This window comes from Acinonyx jubatus, chromosome X, assembly GCF_027475565.1.
Source record: "Acinonyx jubatus isolate Ajub_Pintada_27869175 chromosome X, VMU_Ajub_asm_v1.0, whole genome shotgun sequence".
In the NCBI taxonomy this organism is placed as follows: domain Eukaryota; kingdom Metazoa; phylum Chordata; class Mammalia; order Carnivora; family Felidae; genus Acinonyx; species Acinonyx jubatus.
This window is the reverse complement of record NC_069389.1, coordinates 120,761,029-120,777,631: the sequence shown is the minus strand read 5'-3', so window position 1 is coordinate 120,777,631 and position 16,603 is coordinate 120,761,029. Positions and strand designations below refer to the sequence as shown.

Genomic DNA, 16,603 nt, shown 5'->3' with positions numbered 1-16,603 from the left:
GATTATGATTTGCTTTAAGTCCACTGGCTTGGATATCGAGAATATAATAGTTTTCCAAATTCTTCCATGAATGTATATTTCACACTTCTCTCTACATCAGTATAGATGGCAAATTTCTGACTTATAATCAGAATGTAAAAGTTACACATAAGCACATACATTGATTAAAAAAAAAGCATTAAGGAATATTTCATACCTAACTAGTCTGTACATGTAAATAGTGAATTCAGGCTCAGGATAGGAGGCATAATGGAGGGTTTGTAGCCATAAAACACTGCTGGCCTTTGGTTAGGTGCAGTTAATATAAACAGAACTTTCATTTTTCAAATCGTATCAGTTAATTTTCAAAAGGAAAGAAAATGATCAAAGAAAACTCTGCTAGATGTATTTACATGGAAAAAATACTTTCTAATATTATGAAGAAAAGTACCTCTGTATCATTATGTAAAACCTCAAAATGTTATTCTTAAATTGGGCCCTTAATGTTTCTTATTCTACTTTAAATCTTTACCAAGGTTTGATGTTCATTGCTAAAGAACTCAATGCTACTGAATTACTTTAATGGAAGGTTGTTCTTGGCTCAAAAAAATCTACTTCTACTTACTATATAAATGAAACTATAGATATGAAAAACATGTCCAATGAATTTTGTCCTTTCATAAATCAATGCAGTATAAACTAAGGTGGGTTTTGAACAGTTGTGGCAGACAGGAAAACTGATGACAGTAAAATATAATCTTAAATGTCTCTCCTTTAACTTAACAGCTGAGATGATTTAATATGAAGTGATGGAAGAAAGGAAAACCAGGTTTCCCTTCTTGGTTGCAGGCTGTAACGAAAGTTTAAGAAAATAATTTTCAAGGTTACTTTAACAAAAGCTAGTCCATAGGTTCATAGAAGAAACCCGCTATCACTCCCTGTCTGAAATGGGAAATCTTAGGTCAAGGTGCAGGCAGCCACTTTTGCTTCAGGCCCAACTGCATCTCAGCCATCCTTGACAACTGGATTGGTACTGGCATCACCAGAGACTACCTCTTCCCAAGTCACTATACTTTAGGTGGTTCCCTAGGCATTATGCCTGACACAGCCTCCTATTTTTCCCATTTCCCTATTTTCACCATTGTGTCCAACATTCCAGAGCTTCCAGGTGACAGAATTTGAAGTTGCACAGACTTGGGCTCAAACCTTAGCTTATACTTCCTAACTTTGAGTCTTAGAGCAAGTATTTTAACTTCCCTGAGCCCCAGCTTCTGAATGTTTAAAGTGAGACTCATAGTATGTACCTTGTATCATTTTTGTAAAGATAAATTAACATTTAGACAAAGTGCTTTGTAATCTGTACAGTCCAATGTGATCATCTCAAATGCCCTCATTAGTCATTCTCCCTTTGATTGCTCCATTCCTTTAAGTTCTTCTCCACTTAAATATATGATTTAGGATGTATAAGACTGTAATTTGCTCTAAAATGGTTCTTTTGTGATTTTAATTCTCTCTCCTAAAAATGTGCTTCACAAAGATGAGTTCTGCATATGTTATTGCTCTATTCCTTCAGATCCAAGAAGCAGATTCTCCAGTGTTAAGCAGACTGGGAGGTCAACAGTTGCTATTGCTATCCATCACCTAAACCCTTACTCCTTTGGGCAAGGGGTCAGGGAGGAAGAGAGGTGCTGTATGGCTATGCAGCTCTCCATAGAATGCGCACTTGTAAATAGCCCCTGAATGAACGCACAAACTGATCCCTACTAACACAAAATACCCTGCTTTTTAAATATTTCTTTTCTTTCACTGTAACACCTTTTAGTAAATAAATTATTGGAGAACATCATCTCAATAGATTTACATTATTTGAAGATAGAATTAGTTTGTTTTGAGAAACTCACCCAAAGGCAGATAGGCAAAGGGGATGATTTTGATCAGTTCACGGAATCAGTAATTTGAAGTGAGTACTCCATCACCACCCTCAGTTATAAGGTAATTGCTAACTAATCTTACTCCTTACCCACCACCAATCTCACCTCTGACGGTAAGGGAGACACTATTATTTACTGAGTTCCTACCATGTGGTAGGTATCTTACACATATTATCTCTTTGGATCCTAAAATAACTCAATAGCATGTGTTCTATTATCATCCCCACTTTACAGATGAGGGAGATAAGGCTCCACAAGGTGAATAATATAGAATGTCATGACAAATGACAAAGTCTGAATATAAACCTGGTCTGCTAAATCCTTATACCAGTGAGGGCAATAGTTATGTCACCACCATTCGGGTTAAAAGGAACAATTTGCCATCTCAAAATATGCCTCTTTGTCACAAGGATTATCTTGAGCTGTTTATTTTTTCATTTTTATTTTTTAGAATGTGAACAGCACCAGATGCATTGTAGCCTTGATTTATTTTTGAATAGAAAAAAGAAGAGACAGCCGATAAGCTGGTTAGAGGTACAGAAAGGAAGTGGCAAACAAAACAAAACAAAACTCCACAAATTGTGTCTGCACACACACCTCTCCTGGACTACACCAGTGTAGTTCTGAGCTTCAGTTGCAAGGAATTCCAAGTTCTCAGGATCTTGAAAACTTGGGGCCAGCAATCCTTATCGCACTGCTTCTACCAGCTCAGAAGTCCTGCCTAACATCGTGAAATAAACCTGACTGTGCAACCAGACTGAACAGAGACAAAGAAGACCTTGTCGTTGTCAGATAAGAATTTTCATCTTTGAGCCCTTTTGTGCATAAGCACATCATCCAGGTGACCACAGATCGGATATCTACACCCTTTTCTCCCCAGCCCATCATCTAATTGGATCAAATATATGTTACAGATGTTGGCATCTCTCCACTACAGAGCCACATCCTTGGTGATTCTTCCAACAATATTCACATAAACCCCTTCATCTTCATAGAACACCAGAAACTCCATGCCATCTGTGTTGGGGAGGATAATGATTGCACGGGGCTGGATAACGCACTGGATCATAGAGTGTGGACTCATGTGTGTTGGTAGATAAATGTCATAAACTGATCCTGAATCCACATCAACAGCATGGAAACCAACGCAGGATCCATACACCACTTTCAAACTCTGGTCTTCCTCAACAGTGAGATCCGCTAGTAATGGCTTATGTACCAATTCTCCAAATGACTTAAAGGCCATAAATTTGTGATATGGTTTGGGTGCCCACACATGACCTCCACAGAACTCTTCAAAGCAATTACCAGAAATTTTATTCTTTCATATTTTACAACTTTATACTGTACGCATCCTTCCAAATCCTATATAGCTGTCCATCCCTGCTTCTTCTCAACTTCTGAATCATTGTGAAATATTTTATTTCTTAACCAGGACAAATGGTAGCCATGTAACTTTTCCTTTCTGCCAGATATTGTCATGAAGACGTTCAAGCCTACAAGGACATCCATTTGCTGAAGTCGTCTTTGGTTGATCAGAGAATATACCTTCCCTTGGCCACTTCTGTCCAGGAGCATCAGGCCACTCTGTACCCACTGGCAAATTCACTCCTTATAAGGCAACACACAGAATCTTGGAGTTAATTCTCTTCTTACATTTATGAATCTCTGGGGTGTCATTTTGTTGCCTAGTGTTGGGATTCATACTGACTACAGAGCCCTTCTGGGTAGGATCTTGCCTTATGGCTTCTGGTGTCATTCCATCACAGGAAAATCCAACCACAGAAGTCACTGTTGTCCCACTAGATGGAGAAATCTGTACTAATCTGGGGGTTATAAAAGGTGTAAAGGAGGAGGAAGAGTTGTGTTTCTAGAATGTGCTACCAGCAGCTTGAGTCTGGTGGACAATTAGAGTGTCCTCCTTGGATGGCGTCACGGCTGGTTCACCTTCTACATCATCATGGACAATCATGGTTTTCATGGATTCTGTTTCACCATTGCTCAGATTCAGAGATGATGCTACTCTGGTGTCCTCTGGTCCAGAGGCGGGTTCCTCACCCCTTCTTGTTCTACATCATTGCCTTCCTCATCTGTCATCCCTGACTCCTCACTGGATAAGAAATAGTCTGCCATTTTGTGTGGGGGTCTTACATCTTCCACTTCTTGAAGCGCTTTGGCCAGTACGGTCAAATCAGCAGGCTTGAGAGTTCTAAAAACTTCTTTCTTATCTTCAGGTTTTTTCACTGCATTTTTGAGGCACTGAGATGGATAGTCATTGGATCTGGATGACAATCTAACTCTGAAGAGCTCCCCAGAATCGCTCTGAGACCCAGGGTGGGACCCAGGCTGGGATCTTGAGTTGCTGGGCCCCCAGGAACTGCCACTACCAGGCCTGGGCACCAGTTTCTCCACTCTCTCATACAGCAGCCTGGGCTCAATACTGCTGGTGAAGTTTCTTTGACCTGCTTGGCTATTTTGCTGTCCACTGCCTTGCAGTGGGGAATCCTGCTGGGACAGACAGGGAAACGAGACGCTGTACTCACAGGAACCTGTGGCTCAGTTGGTCTCTGCAGGGCAGGAAGCATAGACAGAGTTGCCACTGGAAAAAGACTGATCTGAAAGGCAATGGTGCCTTTAATACTCTGCCTGTCTGCTTTAACTGGGCTTCAGGGGAGGTGTGGTTAGTTTTCCTAAATCTGTCTTCCACCTCTTGAACTCTGTCAGCAGTGAACTGGTTATTCTTTAGAGACACAGGTCAACCTCTGAAAACTGGGTAGAAGTTACACTTTTGTAAGAGAAACTTACATATAAATGGTAAATCTCCATTTATAAGTGGTAAGTCTCCATTTACAAATGGTAAATCTCCATTTATAAGTGTATCTCCCTTTCTAGAAACTCTTATCAATGGAGAGGGCAAGGACTGAAACCTGCACAACCACTATACCTTTTTTTTTTTACTGTACTTTTCCTGATATCCTCCATAAATGGCTTTTTCCCCATACCAACATCTTTTATCTTTACCTGGGTATGACTTTTAAGGTAGTGGCTTGGGCAATTTCAGGAAATTTCTCGGTTTTCCTGGGTCTCTCCCTATGTGTGTATACAGGAGGTATATATGCTGTTAAACTTCTGTTTCTCTCCTGTCAATTTGTCTTTTATTATAGGACATCTCAGCCAAGAACCTGGGAAGGGAGGAAAACTTACTTTTCCTCCTCTACAAGGGAGTAGTAGAAATTAAATAATCTTTAGTTTTGCTCAGCTCCAGCTGGAAATGTCTTGACTTTGCCATGCCAAGTGATACCACATGTTTGGTATGACTTTGTTTTTATTATTATAGCATGTATGCCCTGTAAATTAATTGACCACATGTTAAAATCAGTTCCATTCCTTTATAGTCACACCACAAGCTAACCTATGAACATCTTCCACAGAATGAACCACAAATGAGTATGTGTTTTTACCAACTCTGCCCAATAGTCTGTACACACTACTATGCTCTCCATTCTTTCCAAAAAGGGTGTGAACTTGCCTCACTTCTGGCTCCTTCTTGGTTTTTCTTTTGGAAAGCCTCTGTTTTCCAGGACAGGAGCAGACTGATTCACCAAATCAATTTAACATCAAATTTGCCAAAAGCCAACTTGCCAACAGACCCTTTGGCTAAATGACCAATAAATCAAAGGGATCTATTTGCAAATTGGTCAAATATACTGATGTAATAAAAACCTGTTTTTTCAAACTATTCATAAAATTTATAGTGCAATGGATTGCCAGAGCTCAAGCCTGTAGTAGAAGGTAAGGATTTCAGAATTCTGGGACCTTCAGATACCAACTTGGTTCCCAATGTCTTTCTCTCATGGACACAAGTTCCTGCTCAACCCAACATGAGGCTGTGCTGGACTGTTGGCTCTCCTTCATTTCTTTTCCTAATACAAAATTTCCCCTTATTGCCTGCTCCATCCGGCTACAGCAGTATCGAGCTGGGGTACAGACACATGGAACCTTCATTAAAATGCTAATTAAAAAACTGACCAAGCAAAATATTCCAGGTATCTTCAAAAACTGTTAAAAAAAACTTTCAATTTACTCTAGAATCACTGAACTTTGACACTTAAAAGACACACATTTTGGGAAAATTGGCAAACTTGGCAAATGAGTCTGTGGTGATAAAATCTGAAAACATGCTAGAGCATTGAAAAAAATAGAAAGTGAATTCTTAATAGAATTAATACTACACTAAAATAACCTAGAAGTTTTTCATATGAAATCCCAGAATAAATATTGTTGCTATTCATAAGAATGGTAAACTTTTTGTGACTTTTAACTTCTAACAAATTGCACACTCCTTAAAATGTTGATAACAAGAATATATCCACTCACTATATTTAAGAATGTAACCACTGCATATAACCAATAATAATGTATTCATATGAAAATATATCAATTATTTTAATATATAAGGGGTCCAAACTACAACCTTTGAGCCAAAACTGGAAGCAGCATGCTTTTGTGTGAGGTAGGAATGATTTTTGCTTTTTTAAAAAGTTATAAAGAAAGAAAATAATATGCTATGGAGACTTTATACAGCCTGTAAAGCCTAAAATATTTAATATCTGGTCCTTTTCAGAAAACTGTTTATCAACCCTTGGAATATATTCAAAAAGCACATTTCTTAAGACATGCTTTTTGATGAAGCAATACATTTGGGTAAATTTTGTAAATTGGTCATTTGATGGATTGGTTTGGAATGAATTGGTTTTTGGCAATTTGGGCACTGGAAAAATTGATCATTTGGTAGAAAGATTTCCAAGAATTGTTTTTTGTGAATTCACCTGTAGCTCATCATGCCTTCTCTCAAATGCAAGACTATGGAATAAATAGATATGTCAAAATTTGACAAAAACATAGGCAGGTGAAAAATTTAATTTCTCCCAATGACTATAGAAGCCAATGAAAAACCGAGTCCCACCAGAGAAACCCAATCTTTTCTCACTTGGGAAAGATCTTGATGGACTTGAAGTTGTTTAAGGTCAGAGTCTCCTGCTAACAAAGGGACAGCAAATCCCATGCCCCTCTTTAAAAAAACATTTTAGCATTTAAATATGAAAATACTTTATGAGTGCTTCCAAAAATGTTTTTTTGGCTTAAATGATCATTTTCAGTCTCAAATTTTTTTCTTTCCTTTTTTATGGAAGAGGTAAAGTATGATATTTCAGATATTCTGGATAAAAGTAGTGTGCTTTGAATGTACCAGTTTTCTCCAGTAGACTTTCCAATCCAATTTATACTATTGACTATCCTATATTGAAGACCTTGGCAGTTTTTAGGTCTAATTTCTGGCAAAAAGAGTATTTATTTTCTGACCCATTACTACAGGGCCAAAAAGGAATAGAGCAGGGAAATGCTTGCTGTGTGTGTGTTTGTATGTGACTGTGTGTGAGCTAGGAGATAGGCAGAAAGTGAAATAAGATGGCTTGGGAAATACTTGGATCTTCTCCTCTCAGATTCCCTACTCTGGGCACTGTACCCCTCACCATTCCTTGGCCAAAGTGCCAAGAGAATTGGTGCTCACGAGAGGAAGACTTAAGGTCTCTAAGATGAATGTAGCAAATGCATCTTCCTTTCTTCCTGCTCAAGTCACAGAAATCGATTTTTTGTGGCTTTTAAAATCATATTCTTTGTGTGTGCTGATATGTATTTGATATATCATGGAAAAATCTGAAGCTAATATATCTAAGCTGATATGTAACCAAACCTACATCATATGGGAAGTTCAGATGATTTTACATATTAGAATATGAAGATTTAAAACAAAATGTTGAGTTTCAAATATTTAAAATATGGGGTCCCTTGGGGGCACCTGGGTTATTCAGTCAGTTGAGCATCAAACTCTTGATTTCAGCTCAGGTCCCAGGGTTGTGGGTTGGAGCCCCATTTCAGGCTCTGTGCTGAGCATGGAGCCTGCTTGGGATTCTCTCTCTCTGCCCTTCCCCTGTTTACTCTCTCTCTCTCCCTTTATAAAATGAAAATTAAAACAAAATATAAAATGAAATAAAATAAAATAAAATAAAAAATAAAATAAAATAAAATAAAATAAAATATGGGGTTCCTTTTAAAACTACCTGGCAGGTAATTACTTTTATCACATAGCTAAGAAAACTCAATCTTTGTTTTAGTGATATGTTAACGGACTTGTTTCCAATCACTACTAATACACAACTATAAAGGAACCAAACTCAAATGTTCCAATCCTCATATATTTCAGTGTTTTACATAGGATGGAGTCCAAATGGGAAAATTTCCACCAAAGGCTTACACCAACCATTTCAGAGAAAACATAACTCTCTAAAGGGCCAGTCTGAACTTCTGTAATGTGCTTTTTTGGTTACACCAGTTTTCCACAAACACATCAAAAGAGGAAAAACATCTAACAGCACTCAGTGGTATTTCCTCACTAAAACAGAAAAACAAAGAATGCACAATACTCATAACATTTAGAAAGTACATACAAATCATCAACATGGTAAAAGCCACAGCCTTGTGTTCCCTATACCTCAAAGGACAAGTAACTAAGGGGTGCCCTGATGTCAAAGAATGAAAAGAAAGAAAACACCAAGTAAACAAAAACCCTATTGCTATGAAAATATGGTCAGTCATCAATAACCAAAAAAAAACAAAAAACAAAAAAAAAAACAAACAAATCAAAGTTTTATCATCTTTAAAAGATTATTGCTATTATTGGCCTCTTCTGAACAACATGAAAATATTAAGTAAACAAGAAGGCACCTTTAGAATCTGATTAGTGTTTTGCGGTCTGCCCCTTTCTCAAACATAGAAAAGGCAACATATAGTGTTGATTGGTGAATCACTGGAACATGCCTGGACCTCAGCCTGGATACCAGCTGCTAACACTACCAACATTCATAGGCAGACTGAATGTCAAAGCTGCACAGTTCTCCATCATATATTTGTGGAAAATTCATTCCAGGAGAAATTCATAAATCAAACAAGAAACTATAGTAAGACCAGAACTGTGTGGGAAGATATAAAGAGAGTTTGCTCTTTTCCTGCTAACTAGTAAGGCTTTTATGCCAAGCCTTCTAGCACAGGACAGGGTTCTAGAAGGATACATCTCCTACTCCAAGAGAATGGAGTCTTTGAAGGATTGGAACTGATACCTGAGACATGTTTTTATAATTCATCTGGTCCTGTATTTACTTGCATACTTCATTATTTTCATATTTAGATCTATTATCAAATATTTTTCTATTATGAAATGGTTTGAAAACTTTTTTATGAATTACAGTTCATCATTGTTCAGTCAAAAATTATTCCCTTGACATAGCACTTCAAAAAAAGGAAACACACACGACATTTTTACACAGAAAAAACTAAGCAGAACCAACTTCTTTTTAATATAGTCGGTGGCTTCACAGGGCCTGGACTGGGTACATATGTTCATGGTAAGGTTTTACCAAACAGCCCATGTTTCATTTGGCATCTTAGTCTCCCTACTTTATAATACACTCTGTCAATCATTTCCTGAAGGTGATATTCTATGTGTTTTTTCTGTCACTTTCATAGGACTACTACTGAGCCAGTTAGGGAAATAAAACAACAGAGATCAAAATCCAGCATACGTGAAAAGAAAAACCTTTTCTGATATGTCTGCACTGTGTATTAAAGCACTGATAACCTAAGTGTTAGGTGTGTAGATATGAGAAATAATTTTAAATTTGGCCTTATTTTTTTTCATTCTCCATATCAACCCCATTAGTTTTTAATGGTAAAGTATCACGTGGCTACTCACATGCTTGTATCTTAGAAATCAGAAAGCAAGTTAAGTTAATAAGACAAACTATTTTCTGTATTGAGGGAGGCACAAGTTGAATGCAGTTTGGACACTTCCTTCTTGGAGATTTTGATTCTCTAGAAGAGCTTCAATACTCTGTGTAATCCCAAGGCAAAGTGGAGAGTGTCAATGGGAAAGCAGGAAGGGGTAAGCTCTTCCAGCCCAGGTGGCAGGAAGGACTTCTGAGAGGAATTTCTGGAGTAGTGAGGAGTATCTGGACATACAAAATACAGAAGAGAAGGCCATTTTTATCAATTCAGAAAAACAGAACCAAAGGTACAGTGAAAGATCGTAGACACATTTACATGGAATGGTGACTTTATTAGAGTTTCTTCTTTACTTGTCCATCTCCACACTAGGCAGTAAGTACGATGAGGACAGACACAGGATGGGCACTGAGAACAGAGTCTAAAAGAGTATATAGTTTTTTTGTGGAACTCAATGAATGAATAGCCCCAAGATAACTATAAATTTATGAACTTCAAAAAGCATGACTAAGGAAAAAGAGCATGGTGCCATGGTACAGAACCAAAAGTGGATCTAGATGACCAGTAGGAGCCAATCATGGGAAGTAGGGGTGACTATAAATGGACAGCACAAAGATGGTTTTTAGGGAGTGATGGAACTGTTCTTTATCCTGATTATGGTCATGGTTACATGAATCCATGCCTGTATTAAAACCATAGAACTGTACACCAAGAAAAAACAAATCAATTTTACCATATAATTTAATATATGCATTGCTTAATAATTTAAATATATATGTCCACAAAAAAGACTTGTAAAAGAATGTTCATTGCAGCTCTATTTGCAGTAACCAAAAATTAGAAATAAATGTCCATCAAAGGAAAATGCCTGACAAATTGTGGTATATGCATAGACCAGAATACTCCTCGGCAACAAAAAGGAATAAACGACTGATACATATGACAGGATGAATCTCAGATGTATTATACTGAGTTTTAAGAGAGCAGATTCAACAGAGTATATGTTATATAGCTTCATTTTTATGAAATTCTAATAAAGCAAAGAAATCTATAGCGAAACACATCAGAATAGTGGTTGCCTCTAGTTCGAGGGTTAACAGGGAAGGGGCACAAAAAGGCTTTCTAGTGTGTTGAAAATATTGAATGTCTTGATAGGAATATGGGTCACATGTGTTTATGCATTTGTGAAAGCTCACAGAATATTAAAAATGGATCTGTGCATTTTATTATATGTAAACTTTACCTTAAAATATAAACAATAACCAGCTCAAATGAAGAAGTCTGCTTTTTGCAATGACGTGAGTTGGCAACCCTAAAACTACTCTCTGTGTGTTCTAGACTTGAGCAAATAAGGAAATCTATTGAGGATAATGGGGCCAAGCATCTCCAACTATTGGAGAAAAGTGTTGCACAAATGGAAACGGGAGGACTAGAATGAACCCTCTGGTACTGGTTTAGATTTGGAGGTATCCATATGAATTCATGGTTTGTATTATTTTATATACACATATACACCTAAGTACACATACACAGAGATGGGTAGATAAGAAAATAAATATAGATATAGGCCTTTATGCCTATGTGTGTGTGGATTTGTTTCCCACTTCTGAAAGCACTAGAAGTACACACAGAGTAGTGACAAGGAGCATGACTAGTGCCCAGATCTTGGCTTCTAAATATCTGCATTTAAGAAGCCAGGGTTCCTTTGACTAAGGCTTGGAGAACCAACCAATTTCATGGATGAGGCAAAGAAAGAACTAAATGAGCCTGGAACATCATTAGTGCCAGAAAGTAAGGAATGATCCAAGAATGGTGAGAAATATCAAAAAGACAGAAGAGCTTGGTTGAAAGGGCTGCCACTGGTCGATTTGGGGACAATCCAAGCATTGAAATAAATAATAACAGCAAAGTATTTTAATCCAGTGAATAGACAAATGAATAAATAAATAATGAATGTGCAAAGAAGAGGGAGAGAAAAAGTGGAGAAGAAAGGATAGAAAAAGACAGAGGGAAGGGAAAAAGAGGAGAGAATAATGATAAAGCAAATGCAGCAAAATTTTAATACTTGTAAGCACAGGTAGAGGACGATATATTATAGTAGTAGTTCCTGCCAATATTCAAATAAAAAGTTTAAAAGTTTTAAAAAAAATTAACAGAGCTAAAGCAAAAGAATACCCTGGGATACAAAAAGGTAAAGCAAAAAACATTAAGTCAAAAGAGAACCAGATCCTGTCCCACTTCCTCAGATCCTAAGGCACAGCCTGACATCTTCACTATAGGCTGACAAATGAATAGCATGAGGAGGGAAAATATTACAATTTTAATTGTCTGAGTAGAACAAGCAGCTGCCAGTATATTTATCCAAAGCTAATTTTCATAAAATAGGTTAATACTCAGATAATTTGTTCCAGATTTTTCACAAGTTTGATATTTATTAGACTTCTTTTCATTAGTGTTTACACCCTCAGTGATTTCAGAGTTTTGAGTTTGAGTACAAACTTACTATGAGCTTTTCAAAAATATTAATAATCAAATTGTTCTTATCAATTATAAATCTAATAAGACAGTCTAATAACTTTATGCTTTGAGATGATCAAAATAATTTGTCATATAGCTAAAGAAGGAATATGGGTGGGCTAGAGGTCATATAAACACAATTAAACACAAAATCCAGAAACCTGACCCTGCTCTCCCTTCTTTTCTCTTCTTCTTCTGTTTTTGTTTTTGTTTTTATGTTTGCCTTTTTAGAACCAGGTCCTATACATACCAACAGGACAAGTTAAATGGAAACCAAGAGACTGGCTCCAGATCTAACAACTACAGCTGCATGAGAATGGGTCCCAACTCCTTTTCTTATCTGTTAGAGGCAGGTGTCAGCATGTGATGGTCTCTCAAGTGGGTGTGAGACCATGGAGTAAACAGACTGAACTTGGACTCTCAATGGGGCCTCCAAGCCATGAATTCCATCATGTTCATATTTGGCTACACACCCTGTCCCGACCCCAGCAAGGCAAGGTGCACTCTTTGCAGAGAATAGTTTGGGTGTTGATGGATATAGAATCATCTCATAAGGATAGGGGTTTAAAGTTGGCTGGGTTTAAACAGAAAAAGAGGACAACCTTAAATTAACAGAAAAATAAAAATATTAAAGAAATCACCAGACTCAGACTTCAGATCATGACCATAAACCAAGTTTACATGTAACCCTTTGCACTTAATAATGTCATTATAGCTCAGTTAACGACTTAGTGGAGATCTAAATTATAACTACTCCATTTTGAAATTACTTCTTAATTGATAATAACTTGATTTTGTATTTTACAAAGCATATAGATATAATTTATTTATCAAAGCAGACAGGACTCATTTCCTTATCTTATTTGTGATGCACATTCTGCAGTAATTATCCTCACCATTTATAGATAATAAACCTGAGACTCAAGGAGGCTTGTCCAAGATCATACAACTTGTAAATGGTCAATCTGAGAAATAAAACCCGAATACTTCAGTTGTTTAAAAATTCCAATACTGTGAGTTTTTTAAAGCATCACTATACCACAAGACCTCCACACTATTTGCCAAAGATGATGGCAGGCAATGTGGAGTAGAATTAGCCACGTAACTTGCAGAGGGAGAGTAGAGAGCCTTGACTGAGGCTTCAAGAGGCAGTGAAAATGTCACTTGTGGAGACACAAGCTGGCCACCTTACCTATTATATCACACCATTCAGAATTGCCAATATTGCACCATCTTTTAACCTATAAAAATGTCAATTGCATATGGTAAAACTTAAATCAAATTTATCCTCCCCTCACAACCTTCCCTATCCCTCTTCATTGCTTACTGTTTTCCATTGGCCCTCCTCACCATGTAACCCACTCTGGTCTATTGATTTATGTATTGTCTTTCTCTTCCACTAGAATGGAGCTTTAGAAGTTAAGGATTTTTGTTCACTGCTGTGTCCTCAGAGCCTAGAACAGAACTTCCCCTATAGTAGGTGCTAAATACTTGCTGTATGAATAAATTTCACTGGGACTGGAATGATGGAACCTGTGAGCTAGCTCCTTAGTGGTAAAGAAACACAATCAAATGTGCTACAGTGATGCACAGGGCCCTTCCCCTGCTCAAGATGGGGTGGACACAAGTAATGAAGTCTGTATAGAACAGTACCAAGGTTCCATAAAACAAAACTGTTCTAATGAGAATTACCATACATCTTTACAAAATTCTCTTCACACCTTTGTACAAAATAACTCTTCACTGACACAGGCTGAAAGGGGAATTAGGCAGGAACATTCTTTTTGGTGAAGCTGCTGACAGCTGGAGTCTCCCAGGGACCAATTCCAGCACTGTAGCAGTTTCTGAAGACTGAAAGCAAGTGTAAGAGCTATTAGAACCCTTGGAAATGCTTTCTATTTGATATTCCAGTGTTCTTTACTCTACCTGAAGGTGAGAAGATGCTATCTTCATCAACACTAGGTTAATCGTCATAGTCCTCTCCCTATTAATTTTTCTCTCCTCTACATTTAAGGAGAAATTAAAGGGGAAAAAAAGATTTTCTCTCGAAAACATCCTCAATCAAGTACTTCCCAAAGGCTCCTCGAGTTTTCTCCTTGGAATCCCATACTAGCCACAGCTGCTGGAACTGAAGTCCTGACAGGAATGAGCCTAGGAAAATCTGGGTCCCAATTCCACTCTACTGTGGAACAAATTGTGTGAGTTGGGCATATCATTATCCTCTATGACTACATTATGACAAGTCTAAAATCTACCTGATAGATTTGTTTTCAACTAGGTTAATAAACATGAAATCCTATCGTGAAGGCTAAAGAACAGAATGCATTTCTACTGAGATGACGCTGTGATGGGAATTTGGGTCTTACCTCTACATTCATCTGGCCAAACTAAAAGAGTAGCTAGGTACTTCATTCTGGCTCTAGCAGGAGCCAGATAGGAGAGGGCTAACAGTATTCCAGTTTTGGTCTGCCCCTTACGTACTTTCAAGTACCCCTTACTTCTTTGTATCTTCAGTGGTCCAGGCAAACAAGACCTTGCACTCCATTGCATCTGTAGCTTTAATGGAAAATAACCCAACCACTGAGTCCCTCTCCTGAAATGAAAGGTTCTTTAGCCTCAAATATGAAACATGCAAGGACAATACACCCTCCATGGAAACAGACCCTTTCTTCTAAACATCTCAAATTCCCCTCTTTGTGTTTCTTTCATAAGCATAGGCAATGCTTTCAAGCCTTTTAGCAAAATGATTCTTGCCTTTCAAAGAACATGTAGAATTACCAAGAGAAATTCCCAAATCACTTTGGGAGCTCCAGGTCCCTATGGCCTCTGTGCCTGATTACTTTCCTAACTGTCCCTCAGTCTATAAAATGAAAGCCAGATTACCAATCTGCTCAGGGTGTCTATGAAACATACAAAACCATGACTCTGACATGCCATGATTTCTTCTCCTTATTTTTATTTAAAAATATCCTGAGAACAAGGAAAGAGTCTATGACAAAAACAAGGCAATACTAGTTTGCACTGATTTATAATAATACTGCATTACCTTTGAGAGGTCTCATGGCATGGAATGGATTACCATTTTGATAGGATCAACCAATCAATCAGTCCCTGAGTAGATGTTCATTTCTGCCTACTTGATGTGAAGCTCTGTGCCAGACAGGGACAAGGCTGGCAGGTCCGCCTTTATAGACCTCAAGATAGTGGACAAGCCAGGCCCACAAACAACCCATCGTGTGAGAGCTGAGGTGTCTGAGAGCACAGCAGTGACCATGGTATTGAAGGAGAGGGGAGGGATGTGAGACATGGGAGGTGGAATTAAACAGAATTTCTTCATCAGATCTATCAACTCTGTCCTAAGTGTCATTTTCCATCTTACTTTCTATATGATAAATAATAATCCATTGCATAATTTTGAAAGAACTTTAGTAATATTTTATGGAAGTACAGAACATACAAAACTATAGTGCATTCATCCACACTGGAGTGATAATATCTTACAATATTAGAAGGGGTTTTAAGCCTCAAGAAAACATTTCTTTTAGGGGCACCTGGGTGGCTCAGTCGGTTAAGTGTCCGACTTCAACTCAGGTCACGATCTCACGGTCCATGAGTTTGAGCCCCGCGTTGGGCTCTGGGCTGATGGCTCAGAGCCTGGAGCCTGCTTCAGATTCTGTGTCTCCCTCTCTCTCTGCCCCTCCCCCGTTCATGCTCTGTCTCTCTCTGTCTCAAAAATAAACGTTAAAAAAATTATAAAAAAAAGAAAAATAAAAAAAAGAAAACATTTCTTTTATATCTAAGTAGATCACTGGTATAGATGTGGTAACTGGCTCGTTTCTGCATCAGAATATTTTTCATCCAATTAAACTCTGCTTAATAGTAAAACACAGGTCTCCTCACTCTCTGAACTCTTACTATCTGAATATTTGCTACAATGATCTGCTGACTGAATTATCCATGTGGTTTGCTGCTGTTGTATCTCAGGTACTCTCCTGATAGGAGAGTGTCTCGAGTTCACATTGTTTAAACATGCCATGTTTTGCAGATATCTTCTTCCCCACATTATTCAGTAAACAGTCTAATAAAGTTGAGTAACTAATGAAGGAAATGGTCAAGCCTAAAAAGTGTAAATAAGCACATGTGCAACAAGAAAAACTGGGGGTGATAAAGCACATTAAGAGAGCTGAATGATTATTAGTCTTAAGCTTGGCCATGCACTTGTCCTGTCCCCAACACCTAGGAATCACAGATACAATGCTGAATATTTACAAGAAATTTGAGATCCTGAAAAAAAAGAAAAAAGCTTTCTGGTGCAAATGAGTGTGATCTTGGCATGAGCG

General features: G+C 37.8%; 1 protein-coding gene and 1 pseudogene across 7 annotated transcripts in view; both read right to left on the bottom strand.

Moving 5' to 3' along the window:
• Positions 1-16,603, bottom strand: part of PASD1 (PAS domain containing repressor 1) — a 201,666-nt gene that overhangs the window by 26,390 nt on the left and 158,673 nt on the right. The window lies entirely within an intron of this gene.
• LOC106988196 (mitogen-activated protein kinase kinase kinase kinase 4-like) lies at positions 589-14,237 on the bottom strand (annotated as a pseudogene).